Below are 16,067 nucleotides of genomic sequence, written 5' to 3'. Positions count from 1 at the left end.
TGCTTGGTGGTGGAGAGGTTTCAGGTGTCTTCTCACCTGTTCAGCTGTGAAGCCTACCGTGGTGGTTCCAGGTGGGGGAGGGATGTAGTCATGAGAGCAGGGTGGGGGGCTGTGAGGAGGGGTAGGAGGGGAGAGTGGAGTATGTGTTGGCTGGGGGCTGACAACAGATGAGTCATGTGGGGGATGGGCAGGGGCCAGAGTGTCAAATCTGTTGAAGAACAGGTTAAGTTTGTTGGCCCTGTCCACACTGCCTTCAGCTCCTCTGTTGCTAGTTTGCCGGAACCCAGTGATGGTACTCATCCCACTCCAGACCTCTCTCATGTTGTTCTGTTAGAGTTACCTGTCTTTAACCTCCCTGATCTTGGCTTTCAGGTCCCTCTGTATTGTCCTCAGCTCCTCCCAATTTCCATCTCTAAACGCCCCCTTTTTAGTGTTCAGGATATCTTGAAAGTGCTTTGTTACCTATGGCTTGTTATTTGAATAATGAATAACAAGTAACAATATAAAGCTACCAAGGTAATTAAAGCTGGCGTTTTGTTCAACCTCTTGGTTACCGATGTACAACTTGCCGTTGGGAGTATCCTACTGTTTCGATGTTACCATACATTTTTTTTTACAGTTGATGATTAGACTAGAATCTGCACTTGTTTGCATTACTTTGCCTAGGAGGATTTGTAGGTCTTCTGTAGCACTTGCTATTAGGATGGTATCGTCCGCATATCTTATATTGTTGATGTTAACACCTCAAATTTTTATCCCATCTAGGTCTTCTATTTCTCTGAGAATCATTTCACTATAGATATTTAAAAATTCCAATGAGGCAACGCATCTCTGTCTAAATCCTCTTTGAATTTTAGTCCAACTCCTTATATTATCATTAGTTTTTACCACCGCCGTTTGGTTCCAATATGAATTCTGAAGTAGTTGTTGTTCCCTTCCGTCAGTATTTAGTTTAGCGAGAATTTGAACTAATACAAAGTATCAAAATGTCTTAAGCCATATTGGGCGATTTCTGATCAGCTGCTTAAATTAAGCAGTTAAATTAAGGGTTAACCCTTTTAACATCAGCATAATCCAAACCTATGCACCAACAAATGATGGGGACGAACAGGATAACAACAAGTTTTATGAAGATCTCGACAGGGCAATGTAAATCTCAGGATATAAAACTAGTCATGGGAGATTTTAACGCCAAAGTTGGACAGAAAACGGTTGATAATATTATAGGACCCTTTGGACTAGGGGAGAAAATTGAAAACAGAGAAAGGTTTACTGACTAGTGTGTCAGATACAACCAAGTGATCACCAATACTTGGTATAAAAACCATCCACGTAAATTATGTCCTTGGATTAGCCCTGGAGATAGAACAAGGAATCAAATAGATTTCATTACCATCAATGAACCCTTTAGAAATAATGTCACAAATTCTAAATCCAGTAATAGCTACCATCAAAACAAAATTAAAGAAACTGAAACGTGGAAAAAAGAGAAGTCGATGTTGGAAGAACTTAAAAAAGATGGCATACTTCAGCAACAGTTCAAGACAGCTGTAGAAGAACACATAAATGAAAACGTAACAACACCTATTTGGGACAGATTTAAATATGCTATTCAACAATCAGCAGGGGAGATAATCCAAATACAAGAAACACAACACACCAATAAGGGGTGGATAACCCAAGAAATTCTACATCTGATGAAACAAAGAAGGTTAGTGAAGAATAATGAAGTGCAATTCAGCGAGGTAAACAGACAAGTGTGCAATATTGCAAAGGAAGAAAAGCTAAATCAAAAATGCAATGAAGCAGAAGGCCATATTAACAATGGCAAAGAAATGGACAAGAAAATTAAGGAAATTATGGAATTTAGAAAACCTCCTCTACAGAATGCATAAGATCAGCAGACAGATCCAGATGAAGTATGTGAGAGGAGGATTCAGTTTATAGAGCAGTTGTCTGAGGATAATAGAGGGGAACCCCCAGATATTAAACACCCTAATTCTGGCCCACCTATTACCAATGAAGAAAAAACTAAAGCAATGAAAAGCATGAAATGTGGTAAAGCCACTGGACTTGAGGAAACCTCAGTTTACAAGCCCCAGAAGATCTGGGCATAGATATTCTTTTTGAACTGTTTAATGGCATATATGAGTCTGCTGTATTGCTTGATGATTGCTTGAAGTCAATACTTATAGCTCTGCCAAGAATTCCTGGAATTATTGACGGCAAAAATTATAGAACAATCTGTCTTACGATTCACCTAATAAAGATTTTGTTGAGAATTGTTCTGAGACAAATTAAAAATTAGTTAAGGCCAGAAACTTCCAAGTAAAACACGTACTGATGAGAAATGGTCTCAGTGAAGGTCCGAGAGTGGAAAACGAACCGGTATTCAGCCCCACAGCTCTGTGCCAAACAAGAACCCCTGTCTGAGTCTGTCCCATCTGTCTGTGCTTGACAGTGTCAGTGTCTTTTATTTTCCTTCTCAACCTCATTCTCCTGCCTTCTCCCCATAACATTTGACGCCTTTACAGAAAATCTTTGGGATCAACGGCAATACGCATATTCAACAGTTCATCTTTCTGCAACAGGAGAACACACTTCAGAGATCAACAGTCTCTGCATTTTTATTTCATACATTATTATTCCGCATTGGTGCAGTATTATTGTGTGTATTATTATTCCCGGTTTATTTTTAGTAAAGTCTGCACACTGCTAATTGTGTTTCTAAATGTCCCTGCTGTAACTAAAGAATTCCCCACTCGGGATCAATAATGTATTTATTTATTATTATCAACATCATCATTCTTATTCTGCAGTCCTTTATCTCTTTCATCAATTTTCCCAGCTCTTTACTTCACGCCTGACCAATCTGACCTATCACCTCCCCTCCACCCCACATTCTTTCTCCCTCCCTTCCTTTCCAGTCCTGAAGAAGGGTCTCGGTCTGAAACGCCGACTGTTCTCTCCTCTCCGTAGATGCTTTTTGCCCCCCGAGTTCCTCCAGCATTTTGTGGGTGTTGTTTTGAATTTCCACATCTGCAGAATTTTTTTTAAAATACTGTTTAAACAAATGCGCATGCGTGGGCGTCACAGCCAATCGCGAACATTGCGCATGCGCTCAGTAGATGAGCGGCTCGCAGGGATCGGACGCAGGTAGGAACGGGGCCTCAGGCGGGAGCTTAATCACCGGCGTCTGCACCGCGATTGAAGGAACATTACTATGAGCTCCGTCCCCACTAGTCCTGCACCTCAGGGCAGTCCCAGTCCTTTCCGTCTCTCTCAGCCCCACGATTTATCCGAGTGACGGGGAGTTTACGGCTGATTGAGAGCTGGCGGCGCCGCCATTTTTGCCGCGCATGCGCATTGCTGGGTCCTTCGATCGCGGATGGACAGGTTTCTTGTTCTTGGTGTCTGCTGGGTAAGGAGGCAGCCATGGGTGACACTACCAGCATCGTCCCCTTAGAATATGCCCAAATACTGCGACCTCCAGCCATGTCAATCCGAGGACCAGTACCTCGGGACAAAAATATAGTGTCCAGTCAGTGGAAATGTAAATCAGTGCTGTATGGCTAAAGAAATCCTCCCGTCAGCTTTAGTTCTCTGTGTAAATAACGATATGAAACACCTTGTTCTCGTTGACAAGTGACTTGTAGCTTGCACATCACAAAGGTGCCACACACCAATGAGAATAACTACTGCCCACCCCTTCATAGCCATTGCCATCGATGGGTTCATCACTGTCAATCAGCTGGGGGTGGGAGGGGATCCCAGTAATTAGAAAATGTCCAGGATCCGACATGTAGTAACAAGTTCACTTTGTTGTGTTGTGGAGCATGACCAGTGCTTGAAATGATACCAAAAATCAGGACAGATTGAGCCAAGACACAGGTTGATTGAAGGCAGAAATAGCCTATTCTCATACAGAGGGAATACAGTCAGAGAATTTAATGGTCAGTCAGGATGGCTGATTTGTGCCTTGTTAGAAGATGAGGGGTTCATATCTAAACATAGAAACAGAAGTCTGCAATACATTACAGGTCCTTCGGCCCACAATATCATGCTGACCATAAAACCTACTCTCAAAACTGTCCAGAGTTTCACTACCACATAGACCTCTATTATTCTAAGATCCATGTAGGCACCTAACAGTGTCTGAAAAGACCCTGATTGTACCCGCCTTTACCACCGTCGCTGGCAGTGCATTCCACGTACCTACCGAACAGTGTCTGAAAAGACCCTGATTGTACCCACCTTTACCACCGTCGCTGGCAGTGCATTCCACGTACCTACCGAACAGTGTCTGAAAAGACCCTGATTGTATCCACCTTTACCACCGTCGCTGGCAGTGCATTCCATGTACCTACCGAACAGTGTCTGAAAAGACCCTGATTGTATCCACCTTTACCACCGTCGCTGGCAGTGCATTCCACGTACCTACCGAACAGTGTCTGAAAAGTCCCTGATTGTATCCACCTTTACCACCGTCGCTGGCAGTGCATTCCACGTCCCTACCGAACAGTGTCTGAAAAGACCCTGATTGTATCCGCCTCTACCTTTGAAAAACTTACCTCTGGTATCCCCCTTGTACCTACTTACATGCATCTTAAAACTCTGCCCCTGCATGTTAGCTAGCTGAGCCCTGAGAAAAAACCTCTGGCTGTACGCTTGATCAATGCCTTTCATCATCTTATACAACTCTCCTTTGCACCCTTTCCAGAGTATCCACATACTTCCTATAGTGAGGTGATCAGAATTGAACACAGTACTAAAAGTGGTGTCCAGTGAAGGCCTTATATATCTGTAACAGTACCTCACAGCTTTTGAATTCAGTCCCATGGTTGATGAAGGCTTTCTTAAAAACATTGTCAACCTGCACAGCAGCTTTGCATGTACTATTGACACGGACTGCAAGATCTCACTGATCCTTCCAAACTGACAAGAGTCCTATCATTAGTATTGTATTCTGTCTTCAAATTAGACCTACCAAAATGAACCACCAGGTTGAACTCAATCTGCCAATTCTCAGTCCAGTTCTACATCCTATCGATGTAACGCTCTACTGTGACAACCATTCAGACTATCCACAACACCCACTACATTTGTGTCATCGACAAACGTACAAACACACCCTTCTACTCCTCATCAAGGTCATTTTTTAAATTCACAAAGAGGAGCGGTCCCAGAACAGATCACTGCAGAATATTACTGTTCACCATCCTCCATGCAGAATACAGACCATCAACAACCACCCTTTGCCTTCTGTGGCCAAGCCAGTTCTGGATCCACAAAGCAGGTCTCCTTGGATCCTTCCTCGTTACTTTCTCAATAAGCCTCATATGGGGAACCTTATCAAAAGTCTTACTGAAAACCACGTACCCTACATCCAATGTTCTACCTTCATCAATGTTACATCCCCAAAGAGTTGAGTCAGGTTGGTAAGGCATGACCTGCCCTTGACAAAGCCACGCTGACTACCCCTAATCTGATGCTCATTACTCCTCCCGCTTAGGATCTTCTCCAACAAATTGCCCACCACCGATGCAAGACTCACTGGTCTATAATTTCCTGGGTTACCTTTTCTCCCTTTGTTAAACAATCCTCGGGTACTTCTCCCATCCCTATTGATGATACAAAGATCACAGCCAGATGCTCAGCAATCTCCTCCCTCGCTTCCCACAGTCACCTGCGGTATATCTCAACTTCAGTTGAACTCAGTAATGCCAGAGCTCAAATTGAGTGAAGATCTTATAGAAACATGTAAATTTATGAAAGGGATAGATAAGATAGAGGCAGGAAAGTTGTTTCCACTGGTAGGTGAGACTAGAACTAGGGGACATAGCCTCAAGATTCAGGGCATTTGGGATGGAGATGAGGAGGAACTGCTTTTCCCTGAGGGTGGTGAATCTGTGGATTTCTCTGCCCAATGAAGCACTGGAGGCTTCCTCAGTAAATGTATTTGAGACAAAGTTGGATAGATTTTTCCATAGTAGGGAAATTAAGGGCAATGGAGTAAAGGCAGGTTGGTGGAGATGGGCCAGATGATGTTCTGGTGCTCCAATTTCTTATGTTCTCACCACAGACTAAAATCTCACCTGAATAATTGTTCTTCACCCACTGATGTCCTTTCAATTATTCTTACAGGTCTGAAATGGCAGAACAGTTGTGCAAAGGAATCTCAACATGTCAGTTTTGCTCTCTCTGACCAGATATATAAGGAGTGACCAAATACTTTTTTTGCAAGACCAACACATCTGTTGTCGATCCTTGGAAATGAAGAAGTATCTCATCCCAGCTGGAAATGTGTTTTCTGTCTGAAATGAAGTTTTCTTTTGTAACTCCGTGTTATCCACAGGAACCGGGGTGCTGAGAACACACCAGCATTTGTTCACTGAAGATCAATTCTTCAACTCATTGATTGTACAAGGGATTCAAACATCTGACTGTCTAAATTGCCAGATGATTGATCGCAGTGAGATATCATTCTCCTTCTCTCAGTGTAGGAAAGGATTCACTCACAGCCTACCCACAGACACGCCAGTGAGTTCACAGAGGGGAGAGGCCATTCACCTGCTCTGTGTGTGGGAGGGGATTCACTCACAGCCTACCCGCAGACACGCCAGTGAGTTCACAGTGAGGAGAGGCCATTCACCTGCTCTGTGTGAGGGAGGGGAACTACTCAGTCATCCAGCCTGAAGATACATCAGCAAGTTCACACCACAGTGAGATGCTCCACCTGTTCTGACAGCGGGAAGCAATTCATTCTGTCGTCGGTGCTGAACATACATCCAAAAATTCACCAGTGAGAGGACGGTAACCTGTTTACATGGTGGGAAGGCATTCACACACTCAACCACGCCACAGTGACACCAGTGAGTTCACACCGGGGAGAGGCCAATCACCTGCTCTGTGTGGGAAAGGATTCACTCAGTCATCTCAACTGAATGAACACCGGTGAGTTCACACTGAGAAGATGCCGTTCACCTGCTCAGACTGTGGGAAGGTATTCACTCACTCGTCCAAACTACATAGACACCAGCGAGTCCACACCGGGGAGAAGCCATTTACTTGCTCTGAATGTGGGAAGGGATTCACTGATTCACACTACCTTGTGAAGCACTGCCGAATTCACACTGGGGAGAAGCCGTTCGTGTGCTCTGAATGTGGGAAGGGATTCACTGAGTCATCTAACCTGAAGGTACATCAGCGAGTTCACACTGGGGAGAGGCCGTTCACGTGCTCTGAATGTGGGAAAAGATTCACTCAGTTATCTCAACTGAAGGTACATCAGCGAATACACACTCGGGTGAGACCATTCAGCTGCTCTGAATGTGGGAAGGGATTCGCCGATTCAGACTCCCTTATGAAGCACGGTCGAATTCACACCGGGGAGAAGCCATTCACGTGCTCTGAGTGTGGGAAAGGATTCAGTCAGTCATCTAATCTGAAGGTACATCAGCGAGTTCACGCCGGGGAGAAACCGTTCAGCTGCTCTGAATGTGGGAAGGGGTTCACAAAGTCAGGCACCCTTGTGAGACACTACCAAATTCACACTGGGGAGAAGCCATTCACGTGCTCTGAATGTGGGAAAGGATTCATTCAGTCATCTCATCTGAAGGCACATCAGCAAATTCACACTGGGGAGAAACCATTCAGCTGCTCTGAATGTGGGAAAGCATTCACTCTGTCATCCAACCTACAGAGACACCAGCGAATTCACACTGGGGAGAAACCGTTTAGCTGCTCTGAATGTGGGAAGGGGTTCACTCGGTCATCTCAACTGAATGAACACCAGCGAGTTCACACCGAAGTGACGCCGTACACCTGCTCAGACTGTGGAAAGGGATTCACTCGCTCATCCACACTAAAGAGACACCAGCGAGTCCACACTGGGGAGAGGCCATTCACTTGCTCTGAATGTGGGAAGGGATTCACTGATTCATACTCCCTTGTGAAGCACAGCCAGATTCACACTGGGGAGAAGCCATTTATTTGCTCTGAATGCGGGAAGGGATTCACTGATTCATACTCTCTTGTGAAGCACAGCCGAACTCACACTGGGGAGAAGCCAATCATGTGCTCTGAATGCGGGAAGGGATTCACTGATTCACACTCCCTTGTGAAGCACAGCCGAACTCACACTGGGGAGAAGCCAATCATGTGCTCTGAATGTGGGAAGGGATTCACTGATTCATACTCCCTTGTGAGGCACAGCCGAATTCACACTGGGGAGAAGCCATTCACTTGCTCTGAATGTGGGAAGGGATTCGCTGATTCATCCCACCTTGTGAAGCACTGCCGAATTCACACTGGGGAGAAGCCATTCACTTGCTCTGAATGTGGGAAGGGATTCACTGATTCACACTACCTTGTGAAGCACAGTCGAACTCACACTGGGGAGAAGCCATTCGTGTGCTCTGAATGTGGGAAGGGATTCACTGAGTCATCCAATCTGAAGGTACATCAGCGAGTTCACACTGGGGAGAAGCCCTTCACGTGCTCTGAATGTGGGAAAAGATTCACTCAGTTGTCTCAACTGAAGGTACATCAGCGAATGCACACTCGGGAGAGGCCATTCATGTGCTCTGAATGTGGGAAGGACTTCCCTGATTTAGACTCCCTTATGAAGCACTACCGAATTCACACTGGGGAGAAGCCATTCACCTGCTCTGAGTGTGGGAAAGGATTCACTCAGTCATCTAATCTGAAGGTACATCAGCGAGTTCACACTGGGGAGAGGCCGTTCACCTGCTCCGAATGTGGGAAGGAATTTGCTTGGCTATCTGGACTGATTACACATCAGCGAGTCCACACTGGGGAGAAACCGTTTAGCTGCTTGAAATGTGGGAAGCGATTCACAAAGTCAGACACCCTTGTGAGACACTACCAAATTCACACTGGGGAGAAGCCATTCACCTGCTCTGAATGTGGGAAAGGATTCTTTCAGTCATCTAATCTGAAGGCACATCAGCGAATTCACACTGGGGAGAGGCCGTTCAGCTGCTCTGCATGTGGGAAGGGATTCACTCGGTCATCAGACTTCAAAGTACATCAAAGAATTCACACTGGGGAGAAACCATTCAGCTGCTCTGAATGTGGGAAGGGATTCACTCGGTCATCTGACTTTAAAGTACATCAACGATTTCACACTGGGGAGAAACCATTCACGTGCGCTGAATGTGGGAAAGGATTCGCTCAGTCATCTCATCTGAAGGCACATCAGCGAGTTCACAATGGGTGAGAAACTGTTCAACTGATCAGACTGTGGAAAGGAATTCACTCAGTCATCTCACCTACCGACACACCAGACTGTTTTCAGCAGAGAAAGGACGTCGACCTGCTCAGACTGTGGGAAGGCATTCACACACTGATCCACACTGCAGAGACAGTGGTGGGTTCACACTGTGGTGAGGGTATTCACCTGCTCAGACTGTGGGAAGGCATTCACACACTGGTCCACACTGCAGAGACAGTGGTGGGTTCACACTGTGGTGAGGGTGGTCACCTGCTCAGACTGTGGGAAGGCATTCACACACTGATCCACACTGCAGAGACAGTGGTGGGTTCACACCGTGGGGAGGGTGGTCACCTGCTCAGACTGTGGGAAGGCATTCACACACTGATCCACACTGCAGAGACAGTGGTGGGTTCACACTGTGGGGAGGGTGATCACCTGCTCAGACTGTGGGAAGGCATTCACACACTGATCCACACTGCAGAGACAGTGGTGGGTTCACACTGTGGGGAGGGTGGTCACCTGCTCAGACTGTGGGAAGTCATTCACACACTGATCCACACTGCAGAGATGGTGGTGGGTTCACAGTGGGGAAGGTGCTCACCTGCTCAGACTGAGGGATGGGTTTCAATCAGTCATTTATCCTTGTGTCGCCCTACCGAGCTTTGACCCATCGCTAATCAGAAAGATCTGAGTCTAGAGAGGACGTAATCCACTCAGGTTTGCCAATCGAGTATTAAGGGCGGTGGTTCAGGGCAGGTTATTTTTGAGCTTTCAGCAGTGGCCAGTCAGCATTCAGGATTGACTGTCAAGAAGATATTAAAGTCAGGCAGGAACAAATGGAGCGGTCACTGTTGGAGTGGACAGAGTCGGAGCGGAGACTTCAAGGCTCTAGCTCTTTGAGGTTTCAGTGAAGGGAGCATTCAGTCAGAGAAGGCAAAATCATCATGGAAGTAAATTTTTATCTTAACATTTGCTCTGAACAGTGGAGATGCCAGGCAATTTAGTGGAAAGCTCCTCTTGCGGGATGTGGAAGGCAGGGGACCCTCCTGCGTCCCTGATAACCACACCTGTGAGAAGGGCATCCAGCTTCGGCTCCGAAAACAATCCACGTTAAGGAGTTGCAGCTGGTACTGGGTGAACTCTAGTTCATTCGGGAGACTGAAGGGGTGATAGGTAGGACATTTGAGAGGTAGTTGCACCTAAGGCACACGGCACAGGAAACTGGGTAACAGTCAGGAAGGGGAAGGGGGAAACAGAGAGTGTAGTTTACCCCTGTGTCCATCCCCCTGAACAACACAGATATCACTTTAGGTACAGTTGGGGATGGTGGGATGACCTGGCAAAGGAAAGTCACAGCATCAGGGTCTCTGGCACTTAGCATGGCTCTGAGATTGAGAAGGGAAGGGAGGAGACAAGGTGAGCTGTGGTCAGAGGTGGTTCGATTGCTATAGAAACTGAATGGATGTTCTATGGGTGAGAATGAGAATCCAGGATGATATGTTGCCTCCTGCATGCTCGGGTCTGTGACATCTCCAGTCGATCGCTCAGCGTTCCTCAGGAGGGTGAACAGTGAAGGTCGTGGTCCATGTGGGTACCAATGACATGGTCTGGTCGAGTAACGAGGTTCTGCAAAGGCAGTTCAGGGAGTGTGCTGCGAAGTTAAATGGCAGCTCATCCAGGGCTGTGACCTCAGGACTGTCATCTCTGCCATGGGCCAGGAATAGGAAGAATAAACTGTTTAACACGTTGCTAAGGAGTTGGTGCAGCAGGGAGGGCATTACATTTGTGGATAATTTGAGTCCGCAAGGATTGCTGTGTGCACGGGAGCATTGGGGAAGAGGGCTTATTGTTGAAGGAGGGTGAAGTGGGCAGGCAGGTCTCTCGCACAAACACATGCAATGGAGTGTGAGGGAAGGGGAATGAGGAGGATGAATGAGGAGGGCTCAGAAGTCCCAGATTCAACCACCCCTCCCTCTCTGGCATTGGTCCCATTATCTACCCTAGGCTGGGGATGGGCATTGAGTTACGTTGACAACATGTTTGTAAATTGTTCGATAACGTCTGGTTAACACACTTTGATAAAAAAAAATTTACATTGAACTTGATTTGAACTTACGTTGAAAGTATTGTTTGTGAAACATGCTGATGAGAAATGGTCTCAGTGAAGGTCCAAGAGTGGAAAATGAACCGTTGTTCGGCCCCACTGCTCCGTGCCAGACAAGAACCCCTATCGGAGTCTGTCCCATCTGTCTGTGCTTGACACGTCTCACTCTCATGTTTCCTCTTTCTGTACCTGTCCCAGTGTCTTTTATTTTCCTTCTCAACCCCATTCCCTGCCTTCTAATCAAGCACCTTTACTGATCAAGCACTGATCGGCCTCTGTTTTAAATAAACCTGATGACTTGGCCTCTGAGCCGTGGCAATGAATTCCACAGATCTTCATCTCTCTAAATGCATGCTCTCTGGTATTGGATATTTTGATACAGAAGGTTAAAAATGGCAGCTGTCTACTCTCTCTATCCCTCTTGTAATCTGATCAAGCTCTTTCCGGTTACACTGAGCCTCCTCCACTCCAGAGAAAACAAGCCCAAGTTTGTTCGAACTCTCCTTCCACAACAGCTCATGCCTCTAATCCAGACATCCTGGTGAACATCTTCATTGCTGCCCTAAACACCAGCGGCGTAACGGGCTTAAGTCATAAATGGTGGGTTGTTGATTAATAAAGGTGTCAAAGGTGACGTGCAGAAAGCAGCAGTCTGGAGTTTGAAGGGAAAATCCAATAGCTGTGTCTGAGTAGTGAAGAAGATTCAGTGGACGGAATGGGTATTTCAGTTCTCCTGACTTGTGGTGTAGTGGTGATACGGCGAAGCCACGGGTAGTACGGTGAGGCTGCAGGTAAAGATTGGGTGTCCGGGTAGGAGGTGGTGTCAAGCACTTTTACTCTTCATCTTATTGCCAACAATTAACTCAGAGTGTATCAATCATGAGTGTGTTTATTTTTACTTGCAGCAAGGGAAGACTAGCACCGCACAAGAGCTGGTGATAGCTTTGTCCAAAAAAAAAACCCCACAAGCCTCTACACTCACTCCTTCAGACACAAGTTGAAGGACAGGGTGCATTCTGTTTGCCTGCTGAATCAGTGTGTTTGACTTCCTTCCAACACACACAAAATCTCTTCAATGATTTCAACTTCGCTCCACCCGATTATATTCTCACTGCAGATTCCCAGTCTATATACACCTCCACCTGCCACCAGGAAAGCCACAGTGCTCTTTGTTTCCTTCTGGACACCAGACCCAATAAGTTCCCCTGCACCGCCAACGTCCTGCTCTTTGTTTCGCTTGTCTTCTTTGTTTGAGCTGAGCTCTGCTGTCACTTCTGATGGCCACCCATCTCAGCACAATTTCCCATTCACATTGCGACATGTCAGCCCATGGCCACCTCTGCACTCACACTCATGTTCCATGGGGGACAGCCTCCAAACTGATGGCATGAACACCAATCGCTTGAAGTTCGGGTCAGGGCATCTCAACCCTTTCTCTCCTTGACCCTTCCCCATTTCTCTGTCCCTTTCTAACCTTACTTCCTTATATTCTCATCACTTCCTTCTGGTGCCGGTCCAACTTCCCTGGTCTTCTGTTGTCTCCTGTCAAATTGTTTGTTCTTCTTCCTGGTCTTCTTCTGACTTTTAATGGCAGTTGGCAGATCAACTTAAAGATGCATTGCTGCCAATAATTGGACTGGATGTGTGGTCAGAAATGGGAAATAAAAGCCTTATTACTTCTTTCATGTTATCCCAACATGCCTCTTAGATTGTAAGTAATGAAAGATGATACTGTGAATTGAACTAACCTCACTCCCAAAACTTAAAAAGATTAAAATTAAAACTATCAACCCCCGAATATTGTCAGGAAACCTGCATTTGGTTCTTTCAATCTGATTTGCTTCACACAGTAATAGTATGTGTTCAACTGTTTCACAAACCTACACAACCCAGAATGATGTTCACCAACAAGATATAAGGAACAATTTAGCATAGTGTACCCGATTCTAAATCGTCTGACTATAATTCCATCTCTTCTTGTTTTGACCGCCTGCTCCCTTAAACCCAACGGTTTTATGTATTCTGTGTAGTTGTCCCCCCTTATGCCCATTACCCCACAAGTTGTACCATAACCCACTGATTCTTATCCCTACATCAGCTTCTGATTTGCCAAATGGAAGGTATACAACCATTGTTGAACTTTTAACAGCTTTTTTAGCTGAACAATCAATCCGCCCATGACGCTCAACACCCTTATGTGCGGGGACCAAGAAGAAGAAATGCAAGCAAATGCCTTGAATATGAGACAATGTTTGATGAGTTTCCAACAGTAAATCTGATCTACTGCTCAGAGGATCCGTTTTAAGACTCATCAAAAGGGCCAATGAATTGAATTTGTTTTTTCAACAGGTTCAGTATGGGACCTACTGCTGTCCTCTCCCCCACTTGCGAAGACCACACACCCTCCCTACCCCCGAGTCCTTCTCCCTTCTCCATCGGTGTTCTCGTGTTCCGAACCCTGCCCCCCAACGTACATCAAGGCAAGGCTGCTGGCCCAGACAGTATTAGCCCCAGGGTACTGAACTCCTGCAGGAGCCATTTGTTTGGTATTTTGTAGCACCGTTCCAATCTGAGTCAGGAAAAGATACCGGTTCCTGCTTGGTTCCCCTACCCAAGAAGGCGACTCAATCTGGATTTAATGACAACAGACCAATTGCCATAACATCTCATGGGATGATGAGTAGGGTAAAGGAAAACCCCAAGGAACTCTTCAATTATGTGAAGAGCAAAAGGATGACAGGAGTGAAGGTAGGACTGATCAGAGATAAAAGTGGGAAGATGTGCCTGGAGGCTGTGGAAGTGAGCGAGGTCCTCAATGAATACTTCTCTTCGGTATTCACCACTGAGAGGGAACTTGATGATGGTGAGGACAATATGAGTGAGGTTGGTGTTCTGGAGCATGTTGATATTAAGGGAGAGGAGGTGTTGGAGTTGTTAAAATACATTAGGGCGGGTAAGTCCCCGGGGCCTGACGGAATATTCCCCAGGCTGCTCCATGAGGTGAGGGAAGAGATTGCTGAGCCTCTGGCTAGGATCTTTATGTCCTCGTTGTCCACAGGAATGGTACCAGAGGATTGGAGGGAGGCGAATGTTGTCCCCTTGATCAAAAAAGGTAGTAGGGATAGGCCGGGTAATTATAGACCAGTGAGCCTTGCCTGTGGTGGGAAAGCTGTTGGAAAAGATTCTTAGAGATAGGATCTATGGGCATTTAGAGAATCATGGTCTGATCAAGGACAGTCAGCATGGCTTTGAGAAGGGCAGATCGTGCCTAACAAGCCTGATAGAGTTCTTTGAGGAGGTGACCAGGCATATAGATGAGGGTAGTGCAGTGGGATGTGATCTACATGGATTTTGGTAAGGCATTTGACAAGGTTCCACACGGTAGGCTTATTCAGAAAGTCAGAAGGCATAGGATCCAGGGAAGTTTGGCTAGGTGGATAGAGAATTGGATTCCCTGCAGAAGGCAAAGGGTTGTGATGGAGGGAATACATTCAGATTGGAGGATTGTGACTAGTGGTGTCCCACAAGGATCTGTTCTGGGACCTCTACTTTTCGTGATTTTTATTAACGACATGGATGTGGGGGGCAGAAGGGTGGGTTGGCAAGTTTGCAGACGTCACAAAGGTTGGTGGTGTTGTAGATAGTGTAGAGGATTGTCGAAGATTGCAGAGAGACATTGATAGGATGCAGAAGTGGGCTGAGCAGTGGCGGATGGAGTTCAACCCGGAGAAGTGTGAGGTGGTACACTTTGGAAGGACAAACTCCAAGGTAGAGTACAAAGTAAATGGCAGGATACTTGGTAGTGTGGAGGAGCAGAGGGATAGAGTTTAAGAGACACGATGTAATGATGCAGCTTTATAAAAGTCTCGTTCGGCCACACTTGGAGTGCTGTGTCCAGTTCTGGTCAGCTCACTACTGGATGGATGTGGAAGCATTGGAAAGGGTACAGAGGAGATTTACCAGGATGCTACCTGGTTTAGAGAGTATGGATTATGATCAGAGATTAAGGGAGCTAGGGCTTTTCTCTTTGGAGAGAAGGAGGATGAGAGGAGAAATGATAGAGGTATACAAGGTATTAAGAGGAATAGACAGAGTGGATAGCCAGCGCCTCTTCCCCAGGGCACCACTGCTCAGTACAAGAGGACATGGGTTTAAGGTAAGGGGAGGGAAGTTCAAGGGGGATATTAGAGGAAAATTTTTCACTCAGAGAGTGGTCGGTGCGTGGAATGCACTACCTGAGTCAGTGGTGGAGGCGGACACACTAGTGAAGTTAAGACACTACTAGACAGGTATATGGAGGAATTTAAGGTGGTGGGTTATATGTGAGGCAGGGTTTGAGGGTCTGCACAACATTGTGGGCCGAAGGGCCTGTAATGTGCTGTACTGTTCTATGTTCTATGTTCATGAAGGTGCTGGAGAGGCTGGTGCTCACTTGCCTTGGACCCTCTACAGTTTGCCAAGCAGCTTCTTGCGGGAGTGGCTGTTGAAGCGCGCTCACTCATACCTGGCATTTTCTGATTTCTCCGGTGCCTTCAATACAATTCAGCCACTTCTTCTGAGGGAGAATCAGCAAAGATGGGCGTCGAACATTCCAGTATCTCCTGAATTACCGACTACCCGGCATGCTGCTGAGTGGTTCTCTCCCTGAGCTGGAGGTGAGTGGTACTGGAGCCCCACAAGGGACTGTGCTGTCCCCCGTTTCTGTTCACCTCAGACTTTCAGTAC

At 46.3% G+C, this 16,067-nt stretch overlaps 1 pseudogene; it reads left to right on the top strand.

Moving 5' to 3' along the window:
* Positions 1 to 3,111: 3,111 nt before the first annotated feature.
* Positions 3,112 to 12,903, top strand: LOC132385866 (oocyte zinc finger protein XlCOF6-like; annotated as a pseudogene).
* Positions 12,904 to 16,067: the final 3,164 nt, after the last annotated feature.

This window comes from Hypanus sabinus (genome assembly GCF_030144855.1).
Source record: "Hypanus sabinus isolate sHypSab1 chromosome X2 unlocalized genomic scaffold, sHypSab1.hap1 SUPER_X2_unloc_3, whole genome shotgun sequence".
NCBI lineage: Eukaryota > Metazoa > Chordata > Chondrichthyes > Myliobatiformes > Dasyatidae > Hypanus > Hypanus sabinus.
The sequence above is the reverse complement of the archived record's forward strand: the minus strand, read 5'-3'. Positions and strand labels throughout refer to the sequence as shown.